This window comes from Lethenteron reissneri, chromosome 65 (genome assembly GCF_015708825.2).
Source record: "Lethenteron reissneri isolate LAM-NWPU_2019-01 chromosome 65, ASM1570882v1, whole genome shotgun sequence".
Lineage (NCBI taxonomy): Eukaryota > Metazoa > Chordata > Hyperoartia > Petromyzontiformes > Petromyzontidae > Lethenteron > Lethenteron reissneri.
Genome location: NC_083843.1, coordinates 11,999,858 through 12,018,616, shown reverse-complemented (window position 1 = coordinate 12,018,616; position 18,759 = coordinate 11,999,858). Strand labels below are relative to the sequence as shown.

Here is an 18,759-nt window from a genome sequence, read left to right as displayed (position 1 = left end):
CCACTCAGCCCCTCCCCACCCAGCCCCCCCCACCCTCCCCACCCTCCCCACCCAGCCCCTCCCCACCCTCTCCTCCCCACCCAGCCCCACCCTCCCCACCCAGCCCCTCCCCACTCTCCCCACCCTCACCACCCAGCCCCTCCCCACCCTCCCCTCCCCACCCAGCCCCACCCTCCCCACCCAGCCCCTCCCCACCCTCCCCTCCCCACCCAGCCCCCTCCCTCCCCACCCAGCCCCTCCCCACCCTCCCCTCACCACCCAGCCCCCTGCCTCCCCACCCAGCCCCTCCCCACCCTCCCCACCCAGCCCCTCCCCACCCTCCCCTCCCCACCCAGCCCCCTCCCTCCCCACCCAGCCCCTCCCTGCACGACGGACGGACGGACACAATAATCCCCTGTGGGCTGGTGTAACCAGGAGGTTGCTGCCCGTATGAATGGTTTGGGCAGGTGAAACGCCTTTCAAATTCGACCTTTGATCTGTCGGGAATATATTTTATTATATACACGGCGCGATCTTCGGGTTGCGTTTGTTGAGTCCGAGGTGACTGCTGGTGTAGACGCAGAGACGCCGACTGCACATTTCATATTCAGGTTGGTGAAGCGAGTGCAAGATTGTGGGTGAGTGAATGATTGTGAGTGGGTGAATGAGTGTGAGTTGGTGAGTGAATGATTGAGTGGGTGAGTGAGTGAATGATTGAGTCGGTGAGTAAGTGAATGAGTATGAGTGAATGTGAGTTAGTGAGTGAATGATTGTGAGTGGGTGAATGAGTGTGAGTTGGTGAGTGAATGATTGAGTGGGTGAGTGAGTGAATGATTGAGTCGGTGAGTAAGTGAATGAGTATGAGTGAATGTGAGTTAGTGAGTGAATGAGTGTGGGTGAGTGAATGAGAGTGGGTGAGTGAGTGAATGAGTGTGGGTGAGTGAGTGAGTGAGTAAATGAGTGTGAGTGAGTGAATGAGTGTGAGTGTGTGAGTGAATGAGTGTGAGTGGGTGAGTGAATAATTGAGTGGGTGAGTGAGTGAATGAGTCTGAGTGAATGTGAGTTAGTGAATGAATATGAGTGACTCAGAGTGAGTGAGTGAGTGAATGAGTGTGAGTGAGTGTGAATGAGTGTATAAATGAATGTGAGTTACTGAATGTGAGTGAGTGAGTGAGTGAAAGAGTGTGAGTGAGTGAATGAGTGTGAGTGGGTGAGTGAATGATTGAGTGGGTGAGTGAGTGAATGATTGAGTCGGTGAGTAAGTGAATGAGTATGAGTGAATGTGAGTTAGTGAGTGAATGAGTGTGGGTGAGTGAATGAGAGTGGGTGAGTGAGTGAATGAGTGTGAGTGAGTGAATGAGAGTGGGTGAGTGAGTGAATGAGAGTGGGTGAGTGAATGAATGAGTCTGAGTGAATGTGAGTTAGTGAGTGAATGAGTGTGGGTGAGTGAGTGAGTGAGTAAATGAGTGTGAGTGAGTGAATGAGTGTGAGTGTGTGAGTGAATGAGTGTGAGTGGGTGAGTGAATAATTGAGTGGGTGAGTGAGTGAATGAGTCTGAGTGAATGTGAGTTAGTGAGTGAATGAGAGTGAATGAGTGACTCAGAGTGAGTGAGTGAATGAGTGTGAGTGAGTGTGAATGAGTGTATAAATGAATGTGAGTTACTGAATGTGAGTGAGTGAGTGAATGAGTGTGGGCGAGTGAGTTATGATGGTTGCTTGTGTTGCAATCGAAACGTCGCATGCTATTATTTAGACTGATGGCCTTAATCTAAGTTGTCTTGTGGTTGTTGTTGTTGTTTGACTTGCATCCCACTGGGATTTTTTCACACAACGTTGGTGTACGGTGTTTTTTCTGCAATATTTTGCTGTCTTTTCTTGGATTTTCTGTTTACACTCAGTCACATATTCACTTTAAGATGTTTTTTTTGTTCATGTTTTTGTTTTTTGTTTGTTGCGGTTGCACCCGATTCAAGAGCCGAATGGCTCACAGGGCTCTATACCTAAAAAACGAACTTGAAACTTTAAACTTAATTTGAAAATATTTTCTTCGTGACTTTAACGAAAGAACCAAAAAGTGACACACTCATACTTACGCGGTCTAAACCCCCCCCCCCTCCTCCCCAAACAAAACTATATTACGAATGTTTTATTAGCCATGTATTTATTAACGCACACACACACACGCACACACGCACACGCACACACACACGCACGCACACACACACACGCACACACGCACACACACACGCACACACACACACGCACACACGCACACACACGCACACACGCACACACACACACACGCACACACACGCACACGCACACACGCACACACACACACACGCACACACACACACGCACACACGCGCACACACGCACACACGCACACACACACGCACACACACACACGCACACACACACGCACACACACGCACACACGCACACACACACACGCACAAACGCGCACACACGCACACACGCACACACACACACACGCACACACACGCACACACACACACGCACACACACACACACGCACACACACACACACACGCACACACGCACGCGCACACACACACACACGCACACACACACGCACACACGCACACACACACACACGCACACACACACACGCACACACACGCACACACACACACGCACACACACACACACACGCACACACGCGCACACACGCACACACGCACGCATCTTCAACGAGGCAATGGTTAACGACTGATATTTTTATTTTGTTTTACCGTTCCACGTGAATGGCAGAGTGCATCATAAAAGTGCCAACACTTCAGGGTGACCATCGTTTTTTGGTGGGGGGAAAAAAGAACGGGTGATGATAATAAGGATAAGAGACTCCAACGTGATGACAAAGGTGCTGTCAATGGCTTCAAATAGTCTCTGCCGCTCGCTCTCAATCGCTGTCAGCGCATTGCCTGGAGTCGTCTCCGTTCTGGTCTCCAGAGGCGCCTTCCTCGTGGTGCCGATGCAAATTCTCTGCAGTGTTCACACTTTTTTGGAAGTATCCTGTGTAGTGTGGTGTGTAGTGTAGTGTGTAGTGTAGTAGTGTATAGTGTAGTGTATAGTGTAGTAGTGTAGTGTATAGTGTAGTGTAGTAGTGTATTGTGTAGTGTATAGTGTAGTGTATAGTGTAGTATATTGTAGTGTATAGTGTAGTAGTGTATAGTGTAGTAGTGTATAGTGTAGTGTATAGTGTAGTGTATAGTGTAGTGTAGTAGTGTATAGTGTAGTGTATAGTGTAGTATAGTAGTGTAGTGTATAGTGTAGTGTATAGTGTAGTGTAGTAGTGTACAGTGTAGTGTATAGTGTAGTGTATAGTGTAGTGTATAGTATAGTGTATAGTGTAGTATATTGTAGTGTATAGTGTACAATGCAGTAGTGTGGTGTATAGTAGCGTAGTGTATAGTGTAATATATAGTCGTGTATAGTATAGTATATTGCAGTGTAGTGTATAGTAGTGTATAGTAGTGTATAGTAGTGTAATGTATAGTGTAGTAAAGATTAGTGTAGTGTATAGTGTAGTGTATAGTGTAGTGTATAGTGTACAGTAGTGTATAGTGTAGTAAAGATTAGTGTAGTGTATAGTGTAGTTAAGATTAGTGGAGTGTATATAATGCAGCACATAGCAGTGTAGTATTTACAAAATGCTTCGAAAAATTGTTAACACTTCCACGGACTATCATTTTTCATGGGAAATTTGCTGTCAATAATTGCTTCCAAAAAGCTCAAAGAATCTCTGCCACTCGTTCGCCATCGTTGTCAACGTGCGTCCCTGGATCTCCTCCCGATTTCATCACTCGAGGAGGAATCGTTGCAAGCTCTCAGGGAGCGTTGAACAAACAATGTCGAAGCACCCCGCGTTTCTCTCGGGGAGGATCGCAAAGGTCGCGTGCATTTTGCGTAATTGACGCTTTCCTCGTAAAACTTTGCCGGCGAATGACACCGTCCGTCCCGAATTGTTAACTTTATTGAGGGCTATTTATAAAGGATGAGCAGGTGAAACGCCTTTCACGGAGAACTTTGTACCATCGGGAATATACACACACACAGACACGTGACCTTATTATTACGTTAATTGAGTCCAATGTGGGAGTTGCTGTGGACTGCAAATATCGCGTTAAGGTTGGTCAAGCGAGTGCATGAGGGTGGAAGAGTGTGGTGAGTGAGTGAGTGAATGAGTGAGTGTGGGTGAGTGAGTGAATGAGTGAGTGGCTGAGTGAGTGAATGAGTGGGTGAGTCAGTGAATGAGAGAGTGGCTGAGTGAGTAGCTGAGTGAGTGGGTGAGTCAGTGAATGAGTGAGTGGCTGAGTGAGTGAATGAGTGGCTGAGTCAGTGAATGAGTGAGTGGCTGAGTGAGTGAATGAGTGAGTGGCTGAGTGAGTGGGTGAGTCAGTGAATGAGTGAGTGGCTGAGTGAGTGAATGAGAGTGAGTGGCTGAGTGAGTGAATGAGTGTGAGTGGGTGAGTGAGTGAATGAGTGAGTAGCTGAGTGAGTGGGTGAGTCAGTGAATGAGTGTGAGTGGGTGAGTGAGTTAATGAGTGTGAGTGAGTGAGTGAGTGAATGAGTGTGAGTGGGTGAGTCAGTGAATGAGTGTGAGTGGGTGAGTGAGTGAATGAGTGAGTAGCTGAGTGAGTGGGTGAGTCAGTGAATGAGTGAGTGGCTGAGTGAGTGAATGAGTGAGTGGCTGAGTGAGTGAATGAGTGAGTAGCTCAGTGAGTGGGTGAGTCAGTGAATGAGTGAGTGGCTGAGTGAGTGAATGAGTGAGTAGCTGAGTGAGTGGGTGAGTCAGTGAATGAGTGAGTGGCTGAGTGAGTGAATGAGTGTGAGTGGGTGAGTGAGTGAATCAGTGTGAGTGGGTGAGTCAGTGAATGAGTGTGAGTGAGTGAGTGAGTGAGTGAATGAGTGTGAGTGGGTGAGTGAATGAGTGTGGGATGGTGAATGAGTGAGTGAGTGAATGAGTGTGAGTGGGTGAGTCAGTGAATGAGTGAGTGGCTGAGTCAGTGAATGAGTGAGTGTCTGAGTGAGTGAATGAGAGTGAGTGGCTGAGTGAGTGAATGAGTGTGAGTGGGTGAGTGAGTGAATGAGTGAGTAGCTGAGTGAGTGGGTGAGTCAGTGAATGAGTGAGTGGCTGAGTGAGTGAATGAGTGAGTGGCTGAGTGAGTGAATGAGTGAGTAGCTGAGTGAGTGGGTGAGTCAGTGAATGAGTGAGTGAGTGAATGAGTGTGAGTGGGTGAGTGAGTGAATGAGTGAGTAGCTGAGTGAGTGGGTGAGTCAGTGAATGAGTGAGTGGCTGAGTGAGTGAATGAGTGAGTGGCTGAGTGAGTGAATGAGTGAGTAGCTGAGTGAGTGAATGAGTGTGAGTGGGTGAGTGAGTGAATCAGTGTGGGAGAGTGGGATGGTGAGTGAGTGAGTGAGTGACTGAATGAGTGTGAGTGGGTGAGTCAGTGAATGAGTGTGGCTGATTCAGTGAATGAGTGTGAGTGGGTGGGTGAGTCAGTGAATGAGTGAGTGGCTGAGTGAGTGAATGAGTGTGAGTGGGTGAGTCAGTGAATGAGTGAGTGGCTGAGTGAGTGAATGAGTGTGAGTGGGTGAGTCAGTGAATGAGTGAGTGGCTGAGTGAGTGAATGAGTATGAGTGGGTGAGTGAGTGAATGAGTGTGAGTGGGTAAGTCAGTGAATGAGTGTGAGTGGTTGAGTGAGTGAATGAATGAGTGAGTAGCTGAGTGAGTGGGTGAGTCAGTGAATGAGTGAGTGGCTGAGTCAGTGAATGAGTGAGTGGCTGAGTGAGTGAATGAGTGTGAGTGGGTGAGTGAGGGAATGAGTGAGTAGCTGAGTGAGTGGGTGAGTCAGTGAATGAGTGAGTGGCTGAGTGAGTGAATGAGTGAGTAGCTGAGTGAGTGGGTGAGTCAGTGAATGAGTGAGTGGCTGAGTGAGTGAATGAGTGTGAGTGGCTGAGTCAGTGAATGAGTGAGTGGCTGAGTGAGTGAATGAGTGGCTGAGTCAGTGAATGAGTGAGTGGCTGAGTGAGTGAATGAGTGTGAGTGGGTGAGTGAGTGAATGAGTGAGTAGCTGAGTGAGTGGGTGAGTCAGTGAATGAGTGAGTGGCTGAGTGAGTGAATGAGTGTGAGTGGCTGAGTCAGTGAATGAGTGAGTGGCTGAGTGAGTGAATGAGTGGCTGAGTCAGTGAATGAGTGAGTGGCTGAGTGAGTAAATGAGTGAGTGGGTGAGTCAGTGAATGAGTGAGTGGCTGAGTCAGTGAATGAGTGAGTGGCTGAGTGAGTGAATGAGAGTGAGTGGCTGAGTGAGTGAATGAGTGTGAGTGGGTGAGTGAGTGAATGAGTGAGTAGCTGAGTGAGTGGGTGAGTCAGTGAATGAGTGAGTGGCTGAGTGAGTGAATGAGTGAGTAGCTGAGTGAGTGGGTGAGTCAGTGAATGAGTGAGTGGCTGAGTGAGTGAATGAGTGTGAGTGGCTGAGTCAGTGAATGAGTGAGTGGCTGAGTGAGTGAATGAGTGGCTGAGTCAGTGAATGAGTGAGTGGCTGAGTCAGTGAATGAGTGTGAGTGGGTGGGTGAGTCAGTGAATGAGTGAGTGGCTGAGTGAGTGAATGAGAGTGAGTGGCTGAGTGAGTGAATGAGTGGCTGAGTCAGTGAATGAGTGAGTGGCTGAGTGAGTGAATGAGTGGCTGAGTGAGTGGCTGAGTGAGTGGCTGAGTGAGTGGCTGAGTGAGTAAATGAGTGAGTGGCTGAGTGAGTGAATGAGTGAGTGGCTGAGTGTTTCACAACTCTGAAAGTTCGCGAGTCGGCGACCCTCCGTAACCGCACCGCACGCTCAACATTCGTTGAGACGTCTGAATCGATGTCTTCCCTCGGTGCATGATCGTTATCTGCACCACGTCCTTTGAACGCCTTAGTCATTAAGAGCCACGGGGCTCCATTCGTTAAGGGTAAGAAGCTGTAAGCTTACTAAATTGCAGCTTCGGTTGATGGCCGGTTTAACATTCAAACTCCCCTCCCGATACGTTCCATTCATTGGCTACCACATTCTGATGAGCCCCCCCCCCCTCTCCTCCCCCTCAACTTGCTTTTTAAGGGATCACATCTTGAATCATTGCCTCACTTGATGCAGCTAATCCGGCTGTGACGGTCCCTCCTGATGACGGAGACTTGTGTTGCCTCCGAAACGTCGTGATTTTTGTTTTATTTTATTTATTTTTATTACATTTTGATGTTTTACCTACGTGACTTTACCGAAAAAACCTAAGAATATTCAAACTCGATTCGAAGCTTTCGTGACATGCGGGAGCTACTCGTCGATTATTTCGGTAAAGTCACTTGGAATATGAAATATAATCAAATAATGGAATGCGCCGTTTCGATCGCAACGCAAGCAGCCATGGTCGGGTGAGAATGAATGAGAAAAAAACACGTCAAAAAAATCGACACAGTGGCGTTGTCTTTCTGTTTGTCATTCTTTGCAGGAGCGTGGTCAGCCAGGCGGGGTGTTGTTGGCTGTTGTGTTTGGCCGGCTCTCTGTGTTGTGTTGCTAGGTTTCATATTCTTTGTTTTTTCGGTAAAGTCACGTAGAAGGGAAATAATACAATAATACAAATATAAAACAATACAAATTCTGGATTTCACACCTGATGATGATTGCTTGTGTTGCAGTCGAAACGTCGTGAGAATTTTTATTGTGTTATATTTATATTATTTTATTATTTCCCTTCTACGTGACTTTACCGAACGAACCAAGAATATGAATCCCTGCAGTCACAAAAGCTTTAAATCAAAATGTACTAGTTTTTTTCTCATTTATTCTCACCTGATGACGGTTGCTTGTGTTGCAATCGACACGTCGCATGCTACTATTTGATTTTATTCTCTACGTGACTTTACCGAAAGAACCAAAGAGTTACACATTCATACTTGCGCGATCTAACCCCACCCTCAAACAAAACCATATTTCGTGGTGTGTCATTATGCATGTATTTATTAACGCACACACACACACACACGCATCTCCAACGAGGCAAGAGTCAACGAGTGATTTTTTTTTCTTTTTTTTAACCGTTCCACGTGAATGGCAGGGTGCTTCAAAAAGATGTTAACACTCTAATAGGGGCAACCGTTTGTCGTGGGGAAAAAGGAGGATTGATGATGATAGTAATAATAGACTCTAAAGTGAAAGCAAAGGTGCTGTCAATGACTTCAAAGAGTTTAAATTTCGATTTAAAGCTTCTTTCGTGACTGCAGCAGGGATTCATCTTCTTGGTTCTTTCGGTAAAGTCGTCACGTAGAAGGGAAATAATAAAAATAATTAAAATAAAACATAATCAAATAATTCTCACGACGTTTCGGCCACAACGCAAGCAGCCTTCGTGACTTTATCGAAAGAACCAAGAAGATGAACCTCAAAGTGCCTGGAATCTTCTATGTTGCGGTCTCCAGAACCCGATGCAAATTCTCTGGACTGTTCACGTTTGGATAATTGTTTCTTTAACCCTTTTATCTGGCAACAAAACTGACACCTTTTGTACAAGGAGTCGTGTTTGCATTGACCACAATACCTGCGGTCGGAATGCAAACAACAAACACAACTCTGATAACACTGGTCAACACACTTTTTCTGGCATAAGGTAATTCCAACGGTTTGAAGGTAATGTTAGGGTGCCGATTCTAAATCTGGCATCAGTTTTTGTCTATCACATCAGGTTTTTGAGATATCAAATATTGCATTTTCAATAAAAAACTGCAGAAGAAAAATATTAAATAAATGTGGATATCTACATAAAATGATATTATAAACACACTATCATAAAAATACAGCACCATATTTTAACACTAAAGCAGTCACTGACTCGCAACAACTTGCAATCATAAGTGGACAGAGTTAATTTCGGGTAAAATCAATGAAAATGGGGTATGCCGATAGCATACAAATAATGTGATAGAGCAAATCTGAGATCAGATTTGGAATCAGCACCCTGAAATTAGTCTAAAACAGCTGCAAAAGTCTAGGCCAGAAATAAATGTGTCAGTGAGTGAATTAATAAGTGTCAGTGAGTTGGTGAGTGAGTGAATGAGTGTGGGATGGTGAGTGAGTGAGTGAGTGAATGAGTGTGAGTGGGTGAGTCAGTGAGTGAATGAGTGTGAGTGGGTGAGTCAGTGAATGAGTGTGAGTGGCTGAGTGAGTGAATGAGTGAGTGGGTGAGTCAGTGAATGAGTGAGTGGCTGAGTGAGTGAGTGAGTCAGTGAATGAGTGAGTGGCTGAGTGTTTCACAACTCTGGAAGTTCGCGAGTCGGCGACCCTCCGTAACCGCACCGCACACTCAACATTCGTTGAGACGTCTGAATCGATGTCTTCCATCGGTGCATGATCGTCATCTGCACCACGTCCTTTGAACACCGGTAAGAGGCTGTAAGCTTACTAAATTGCAGCTTCGGTTGATGGCCGGTTTAACGAAACATTCAAACGAGATTCGAAGCTTTCGTGACATGCAGGAGCTACTCGTCGGTTCTTTCGGTAAAGTCACGTGGAAAATGAAATATAATCAAGCAATGGAATGCGCCGTTTCGATCGCAACGCAAGCAGCCATGGTCGGGTGAGAATGAATGAGAAATAAGTATAACCCGTAAAAACAAAGTTTTTCACTCTAAATCCTTTATATGCGTGGCGGCTAGAGTCCTCTCGTCCTCTGGCTTGAGATGGCTGCCACCTATGGGTCAGATGATTGTGTGCAGTATTAAGCAATTGGTAATTAAATATTTAATTTGTTTTCCCTAAACAGTGTAACATTTTGGAAAAAATTTTCACGAACATCAATTGTCACGCACAACGAGTCTGTGTGCAAAATGTCAGCTCGATTGGATCACGGGAAGTGGGTTAAAAAACGACCGAAAGATGTGCACGGTCGTAAGCAAGCAAGCAAGCACGCAAGCAAGCAAGCAAGCGAACTTAATATAAAGGATTTAAAAACCACGTCAAGTACAGTGAGGGAAAAAAGTATTTGATCCCCTGTTGATTTTGTACGTTTGCCCACTGACAAAGAAATGATCAGTCTATAATTTTAATGGTAGGTTTATTTGAACAGTGAGAGACAGAATAACAACCACAAAATCCAGAAAAGCACATGTCAAATATGTTATAAATTGATTTGCATTTGAATGAGGAAAATAAGTATTTGACCCCCTCTGCAAAACATGACTTAGTACTTGGTGGCAAAACCCTTGTTGGCAATCAGAGGTCAGACCTTTCTTGTAGTTGGCCACCAGGTTTGCACACATCTCAGGAGGGATTTTGTCCCACTCCTCTTTGCAGATCTTCTCCAAGTCATTATGTTGTTTTTTTTACCTTATCTGGCAACAAAAATGACACTTTTTTTGTTGTTGTGCGCCTTTTGGCGTCATCTGGTCCAACACCATGTGAGACAAGGCTCTAAGAAAAGTTGTCTCGGGTGTGGACCAATCAGTTTCAAGGACAGTGCATATCATTATCAGAGTTGTGTTTTTTGTTTGCATTCCGACCGCAGGTATTGTGGTCAATGCAAACATGACTCCTTTGCTGTTAATAGCTTTCAAAAAACTCAAAGAGTCTCTGCGCGTGCATTTTTGCGTATTGGACGCTTTCCTCGTAAAACTTGAAAGTGAACGGTAATCGGCCGTCCGAAGTTGTTAACTTTGTTGACTGCTTTTTATGAAGAGTTTGGGCAGGTGAAACGCTTTCTAAGGAGAACTTTGAACGATCGGGGATATATTTACACACACGATCTTATTGTCACGTCTATTGAGTCCGGCGTGGGAGCTGGAGTGGACTGCAAACATCGCGTTTAGGTTGGTCAAGCGAGTGTATGAGGGTGGAAGAGTGTGGCGAGTGAGTTAGTGAATGAGTGTGTGTGAGGGTGGAAGAGTGTAGTGAGTGGGTGAGTGAGTGTGGGTGAGAGGGTGAGTGGGTGAATGAGTGTGCGTGAGAGGGTGAGTGAGTGATTAAGTGAATGAGTGTGAGTGATCTTCTTTGTTCTTTCGGTAAAGTCACGTAGAAGGAAAATAATAAAAAAATAAAAATAAAACATAATAAAATAATTCTCACGACGTTTCGGCCACAACGCAAGCAGCCGTCTTCAGGTGGAGAACAGATCTGTCAAGTAGACAGTCTGTCTACTTGACAGAATAATAAAAATAAAACATATTATGTTTTATTTTTATTATTTTCCTTCTACGTGACTTTACCGAAAGAACCAAGAAGATGAATCCCTGCAGTCACGAAAGCTTTAAATTGAGTGTGAGTGAATGACTGTGGGTGAGTGTGGATACGTGGGTGAGGGCAAGTGAGTGAGTGAGTAAATTAGTGTGTGTGGGCTAATGTGGTGTGATTGAATGAGTGGTTGGGTGTGAGTGAGTGAATGAGTGTGGGTGGGTGTGTGAGTGGGTAAGTGAGTGAGTGATTGTGGGTCAGTGGGAGCGGTAGTGTAGTGGTTAGCTCTACGCTGCGCTATGACACCGCCGGCCAGAGTTTGATTCCCGCTCACGGCCAACATCGGTGACGATTATCTGAACCGGTCCTGGGCCTCCCCTAGGTCGACTCAGCCTCTATTGAGTTACCTGCTACGGTGCGTATACATAACCACTAGGGAGACAAAAGCAGACAGGCGTGTTGTTGTCACTATTGAGACCGGGAGGTCTATAGTGCATGCTGGTAGTGGTGATTGTGGTTGTAGTCGTGATGGTGGTGCTAGTGGTGATGATGGTGGTAGTGGTGATGGTGATAGTGTGTCTGTGTGTCACTATTGACACCGGTAGAATTTACGACTCCCGGATCGAACAAGCGGCAACTGGACCATATCGTTTAATGACGGATGTGATTCGTCAGAAGCGAGCGCACATACCGACTAAGGCGGCATTGATTCGTGCAAAGCCAACAGAAAAAAAATCTCTTCCCAGCAATTTGGCACAGTAGGGGGCACAGGTGGTGCATCAGCCAGTCATCTCAGTCATCTCACTCAGTCGACCCGTGGCACCTGCTGGGTCTGCCCCGTGACCTCTTGCCAGCGGGCGTTCGACACTTCACGTGGCCTCAAGGTGCACTTGGCCTGGCACAAGCGTCGTGGTGACGTCACCACCACTTAGTGGCGAATGGCGGTTGTTGTTGTGGGTGAGTCTCGGTGAGTGTGAGTGGGCGAGTCTCGGTGAGTGAGTGTGGGTTGGTATTGGTGGGTGAGTTTCGGTGTGTATGGGGTGAGTGTGGGTGAGTCTGGGTGAGTGAGTGGGCCAGTGTGGGTGAGTAAGTGAATGAGTGTGGGTGAGGGTGAGTGAGTGTGTGAGTGGGTGAGTGTGAGTGGGTGAGTGTGGGTGGGTGTGGTTGAGTGTGGGTGTGTGTGGGTGTGATTAAAAACACGATTAAATTGTGTATTAATACGCTTGTGCCGGAGGCCAGGGGTGGATAGTCTTCTACTCGGGGCATGAGATTGCCAAACAACAGGGAGTGGCTTTTCTGAACAAAATAATGAAGGGGGCGTTGGAGCGTAGCGGTGTGGTGTGGAAGCTGTAAGCCCCAGGCTACTGTGGGCTAAACGGGTGCGGCATGGGCTAGAGAAGAGATGGAGTATATGGTACAGGATGATGTGGAGCTGAGTGGACTTGCCGATGACTGGTACCAGCGGTGTCAAGATCGGCCTCTGTGGAGGAGGCTCGTGAAGGACGCTACTGGGCAGTTTTAGGCAGTCGCCCTCCAGCAACAACGGAGGGCGAATGAGCGACGCTCACAACAACGAGCGGAGCACCGGATGGCTAAAGCACAGTAAGTTGGTACAGTAGGGGGCACAGGTGGTGTATCAGCCAGTCGTCTCAGTCAGTCGAACAGTCCCATCTGGGTCTGCCCCGTGACCTCCTGCCAGCGGGCGTTCGACACTTCGCTGAGCCTCAACGTGCACATGGCCTGGCACAAGCGTCGTGGGGACGTCACTCCCACTTAGTTGAGAATGGCGGTTGTTGTTGTTGGGTGAGTGAGTTAGTGAATGAATGTGAGTGAATACGAGAGTGAGTGAATGAGTGTGACTAAATTGGTCTTCTTTTCGTCTTGTCCTAGGTGCTGCTGATGTAGATGCAGAGACACCGACCACAACTTTCACAATCAGGTTGGTCAAGTGAATGAGTGGTGGGTGAGTGTGGGTGAGTGTGAGTGTGGTTGAATGAGTGAGTCTAGGTGAGTTTGCGTGGGTGAGTGGGTGGGTGGGTGAGTGAGCACTTGCCCCACAATAATCTGTTACAGCAGCGGTCGGGAACCTATGGCTCGCGAGCCATATATGGCTCTTCTGGTGACGGCATATGGCTCCCAGACAATTTTGAGTTGAAAAATAAATACAAAAATCAGTTTGGAACTGATTTTAAAATAGTTGTAATATTGCTTAATAATACTGTGTAATTTTAAAGTAAACAGAAATTAGTTTTGAAGATAAATTTCACGGGTCCTCAACGCCTGCACGAAGCTCAACCTCACCACGTATGAACCAGACTACAAGGCCATCAGCAAAACCACGCGGCACCAGAAGTCGCATTAAAAGTGATACATATTTAATTTATTAGACGTTAAAAATACTATATGGCTCTCAATGCAATATATTTAGAAATATTTGGCTTTTATGGCTCTCCCAGTCAAAAGGTTCCCGACCCCTGTGTTACAGGCTACACGGGGGATCTTTGTCTTTGTGTGTCGTTATTCTGGAGACCGGGAGATCGATATTGGAAGACGGTCACTCGCTGCGTTCACTAACTTTCCTTGCTCCACCACAGAGTTGGTGGGTTGGCATCTTCCACTCTGAGGAACAATTCCCCTCGGGGGGCCAAACACCACTATACACGATACTATACACTACACTATTATACACTATACACTACTATACACTAAACCACTACACTTCTATACTATTTACTACACTATACACTGCACTACTATACACTGCACCACTATACACTGCACCACTATACACTACACTATACACTACACTACTCACCGTACTATACACTACACTATACACTACACACTACTACACTACATTATACACTACACCACTATACACTACAGTACTACACACTACACCGCACTATACACTACATTATACACTACACTATACACTACATTATACACTACACTATACACTACACACCACACTACAATGTACTATATACTACACTACACTACTATATACTATACATTACACTATACACTACTACACTACATTATACACTACACCACTATACACTACAGTACTACACACTACACCGCACTATACACTACATTATACACTACACTATACACGAGTGCTGTACTAGTGACGAATTGGCACATTCTGTTTACGTGACACAACCCTTACTAACTGGCTGTGTCGGGTGATGGCAGGGTTTTCAACGACACAACATTTGTATACCTACGCGATCAAGCCCCCCCCCCCCCGCCCCCCCCAAAAAAAGACTTCTATATTAAAACAGCACCTGCGGGCGAAACGTTGAGAGCGTTCGAAGGCTCAAAGGGTGGAACCTTGACCCCCCCCCCCCCTCTCCAATCTCAGGCGGCGAGATTGGAGGAAAGGCTCTCGCCGGTCTCCCTGCAGTCACCCCGACCGCTGCCAACCCCATTCTCCTCCCCTTTACAATCCTCGTGCGTTGGATGGATATGATCACAGTGTGTAACAGGATTTTTGTTCCTGGGTAGTAACTGTTATTTCCTAATTGCCTTTGCCTCAAGTTCTTAAAGATGGATATTATTCCCCCACAAACTTTGCTTTTGTGACCAGGACACAAAAACAAAGTTGTTACTGGCTCCCCATCGCCAGTAGGGTCACATACAAGACCGCCTGCCTCTGCCACAAAGCCTTCATATCCACCTGCCCGCCGTATCTTTCTTCATTATTGACAACTTTCAGCACACGGCAGATGCCTTGCGCAGCGCCACTCACGACTTCCTCTTGATACCAAGATCCAGGATGGTCATCGTGTCTATGCGCCGCTTCTCGGTGGCAGCCCCAACAGTCTGGACGATATCCCTCTGCACATTCGCAGCATCACCTCAATCGCCTCCTTCAAGAGACACTTACTAACTCACCTCTACAACCCACGTGCTTTTGAGCGACTCTGAGCTTGGCTCCGCGCCTCTGAGTTGCGGCCACTACGTCTGCAAATTTGCGCGCGTTACAAATTGTACTATTATTATTATTAATCCACTCCATTAATAACACGATTTTTGTTCGAGTAGTAAGTGTTATTTCTTAACTAGGTTGTTTTAGGGGGCCTATGGCGCCCCTCAAAACCATTCACGGGCCTTCGGCCAGGAAAGTCACAATTTTCACACAAACGACGCATTCACGCAAGCACCTGATGCTGTTTTTAAGTTTTGAAATGAAACCTCTCTGGACTTTCACCGGTTTGGGATTGCGGGATAGAGAACACGTTCTTTTGGAGTAGGCAGGTAGGAACTTGGTTGGATAGCGCATTCGTGCACGAGACAAATATGCACGACAGACAGATAATCCCTGGTGGGAATTGTGGAACCTGTTGTTTCTACCTGTAAAACATAGCATGCCACTAACCCACCGTTTTAAAGGTTTTCCTTAACGGTACAATTTGAAACTCAGCAAAAAACAAACCGACGTGATAAAACTGCAGCCTACAATAGGAGCTTTTATTAGTAATTCCCTTATTTTTAAATCGTTTATATTAAGTTCACTTGCTTGCTTGCTTAGGACCGTGCAAATCTTTCGGTCGTTTTTTAACCCACTTCCCGTGATCCAATCGAGCTGACATTTTGCACACAGACTCGTTGTGTGTGTGACAATTAATTTTCGTGAAATTTTCTCCAAAAATTTAAACACTGTTTAGGGAAAACAAATTAAATATTTAATTACCAATTGCTTAATACTGGCAGACAATCATCTGACCCATAGGTGGCAGCCATCTCAAGCCAGAGGACGAGAGGACTCTAGCCGCCACGCATATAAAGGATTTAGAGTGAAAAACTTTGTTTTTACGGGTTATACTTGTTTCTCTCGCAAAAGACACAAGGGAGGAAATTCAGATAAAAATGGAGACCCAGGCATACATCGAGTATCTCGCTCATCACCACCAACGGAGGAGCGCCACCATCATCATCTCAGCATCTCAACACCATCGCCACCGACACAGAAGACTCAGCAAAATCAGCAAGTATGGAGGGGCTCGCGCTAAGCCAAGCAGGGGTCTGCACCACCGCTACACCGAGCCGCCGAGGTGCGAGTGAAACTGACGGAGATTTCAGTTATCATTCTCGAGCAATAGCGAAGACACCCAACGTCAACCCAACGTCAACCCAACGTCAACCCAACGTCAACCCAGCAACGAACGAGAGCATCGTTCATCGCCAGAGCACCCGGAGCTGGCGAGCGCGCACAGCCGCGTCGTCCATCACCCCGAGCACAAAGGTGCCAGCCACCAGCGTACGAGTGAACGAGCACCACCGCGCCGCCAGCGCTACAAAGGCGGGTGCCCGCCTGGCCTGCCCGTGCCGAGCCCCACCGGGGCCACCTGGCGCCACCTAGCGACCAAGCCTCTCCAAGGACAACATCGGGCCGACGCCGCTCATCTAGCAGCGGAGAGAGAAAGCCGTTCGTATTCTCTCCCCCACACTCACAAAGTCACGACGGCGTCTGTTTAAATACAAGAATTTACCAAGGAGACAATCCCACGCACTCACACAATGGAATCAACCCTAGCCAATCGTAAGAAGACCAATTATGAAGTATGAATCGTCAACTGGCCGTAAAGGCATCGCGGCTAATCGCGTGATTAGAATAAGTCAATTATAAGTGCCTTAGATTTTTTTTTCTATTTTTTATCGTATATACGACCAATAAATTCGTCGAGGCAAACTAAACTTTTCCTTATCACGAATCTACACGTTTACAGAGAGAGAATATCGTGTCAAACCTGTTCCTTTGTCATAGAATCTCGCTTAAGAATTAATTCAAGCGGAGCCAAAATACGCTCTCCCACAAAGAACGCACGCACGCACTCACACCCCCTTGTTTCAAAACATTTCGTTAAAAATTTAATATTGCCGACGAATCTATTGACGTATGCTTTTGCCTTCGGCAACACAGAAGTATTGGTGTCCGTCTCGGCTCTGGGTACCACCGTCCCGACCCACACGGGCGTCGGACTACGGGTTCCCCAGTCTCGGCTCCGAGCCACACAGGGCCCCGGTCCTTACAAGGACGGCGGGACTAGGGGTCTCGAGCCACTACCTTCTCCACTCCGTCTTCGGTCTTCAACTGGTTAACAGCAACCCCGAGTGCTCTTGCGCGTCCCCCTTTATGCCCCTCCTGCGGACGTCGCTGAGAGCACTCCTCCTATTTGACCAATCACTGCGTGCTGGCTACGATCCTCTTTTCCCACCTTGTGTCAGCGCGCCTCACCACCCGCGCGCGCTTCCATACCACGCCCACATCGCGTGCCCAACCCCGCGCCCCGTGATCCATCACTGTCGGCGCACGCCAACACCACCACTACATTAATAAGGGCCTTATCGATTGAACTGAACGTGTCTTTCGGAGTGGGCAGGTAGCCCACTCCGCATTCGTGTGATCCGTGTCACGCGGCGCAAGCTGCGTGGGGCGGCGCGTCACGTGGTGCTGAGCCCGCCCGAAGCGCTCTATGAAATACAAATCGAGGGCGTGGCTATGCACGACAGACAGACAGATAATCCCTGGTGGGCAGTGTGGAACAGAGGTCACAACCCGATACCCGGCTACCCGTACCCGGCCGGGTACGGGTACCCGTTTGCGACCCTGGTGCGGCCGGGTACGGGTAGCCAGGTAGACCGTGAGTCACTGGTGAGTAACTGTTTGTCACTCATTTCCCAACGTCTTGTCTCTTCTCACAATTCAAGTTCCTAGAATCAACCCACCCGCGCCTGCAACGTGGCTTCATCCCAGAGGTCGCAATCGGGTACCCGATACCCGTACCCTACCCGTACCCGGCCGGGTACGGGTAGGGTACGGGTACGGCCGGGTACGGGTACCCGTTTGCGACCCTGGTGCGGCCGGGTACGGGTAAGGAATCAAAACCCGTTTGCGACCTCTGGTGTGGAACCTGCTGTTCCTACCTGTATAAGGCGACATAGAGTTTCTGGCTTTGCGAGAAGGCCGTCGTCTGCAGATCGATTCCAACGTAATCGAACGTCTGTCCCTGCACATCCGTCGTTTATGCATCGGGCGTGTATGTTTGCAGCGCCCCCTGCAGGAAAACAACGGGAAGTGCAGTGTTCATCACAGATAAAGTTGGGCGTTTATATTATTAATTGCTTATGCCTCCAAAGTGCATAAAATGGCTATTATTCCGCACAAACGTTGCTTTTGTGACCAGGATACAAAAGCAAAGTTAATAATCCACTCCATTAATAACACGATTTTTGTTCCTGGGTAATAAGTCTTATTTCCTAATTGCTTATGCTTCAAAAGTACAGAAAATGACTTATTCCCTACAAACTTTGCTTTTGTGACCAGGACTTGATGTGAAAGAATGACACAATTGCACACCACATTTTCTCACTGAAAATAGGCACATTTCAAATTATCACTGTCCTGGTCACAAAAGCAAACTTTGATTTAAAGCTTTCGTGACTGCAGGGATTTATATTCTTGGTTCTTTCGGTAAGTCATGTAGAAAGGAAATAATAAAATAATATAAATATAAAACAATAAAAATTCTCAAGACGTTTCGACTGCAACACAA

General features: G+C 47.0%; 1 pseudogene; it reads left to right on the top strand.

The window, feature by feature from the left end:
- The first annotated feature begins 490 nt into the window (after nucleotides 1–490).
- Nucleotides 491–18,759, top strand: part of LOC133359656 (NXPE family member 3-like) — a 31,545-nt pseudogene continuing 13,276 nt past the window's right edge.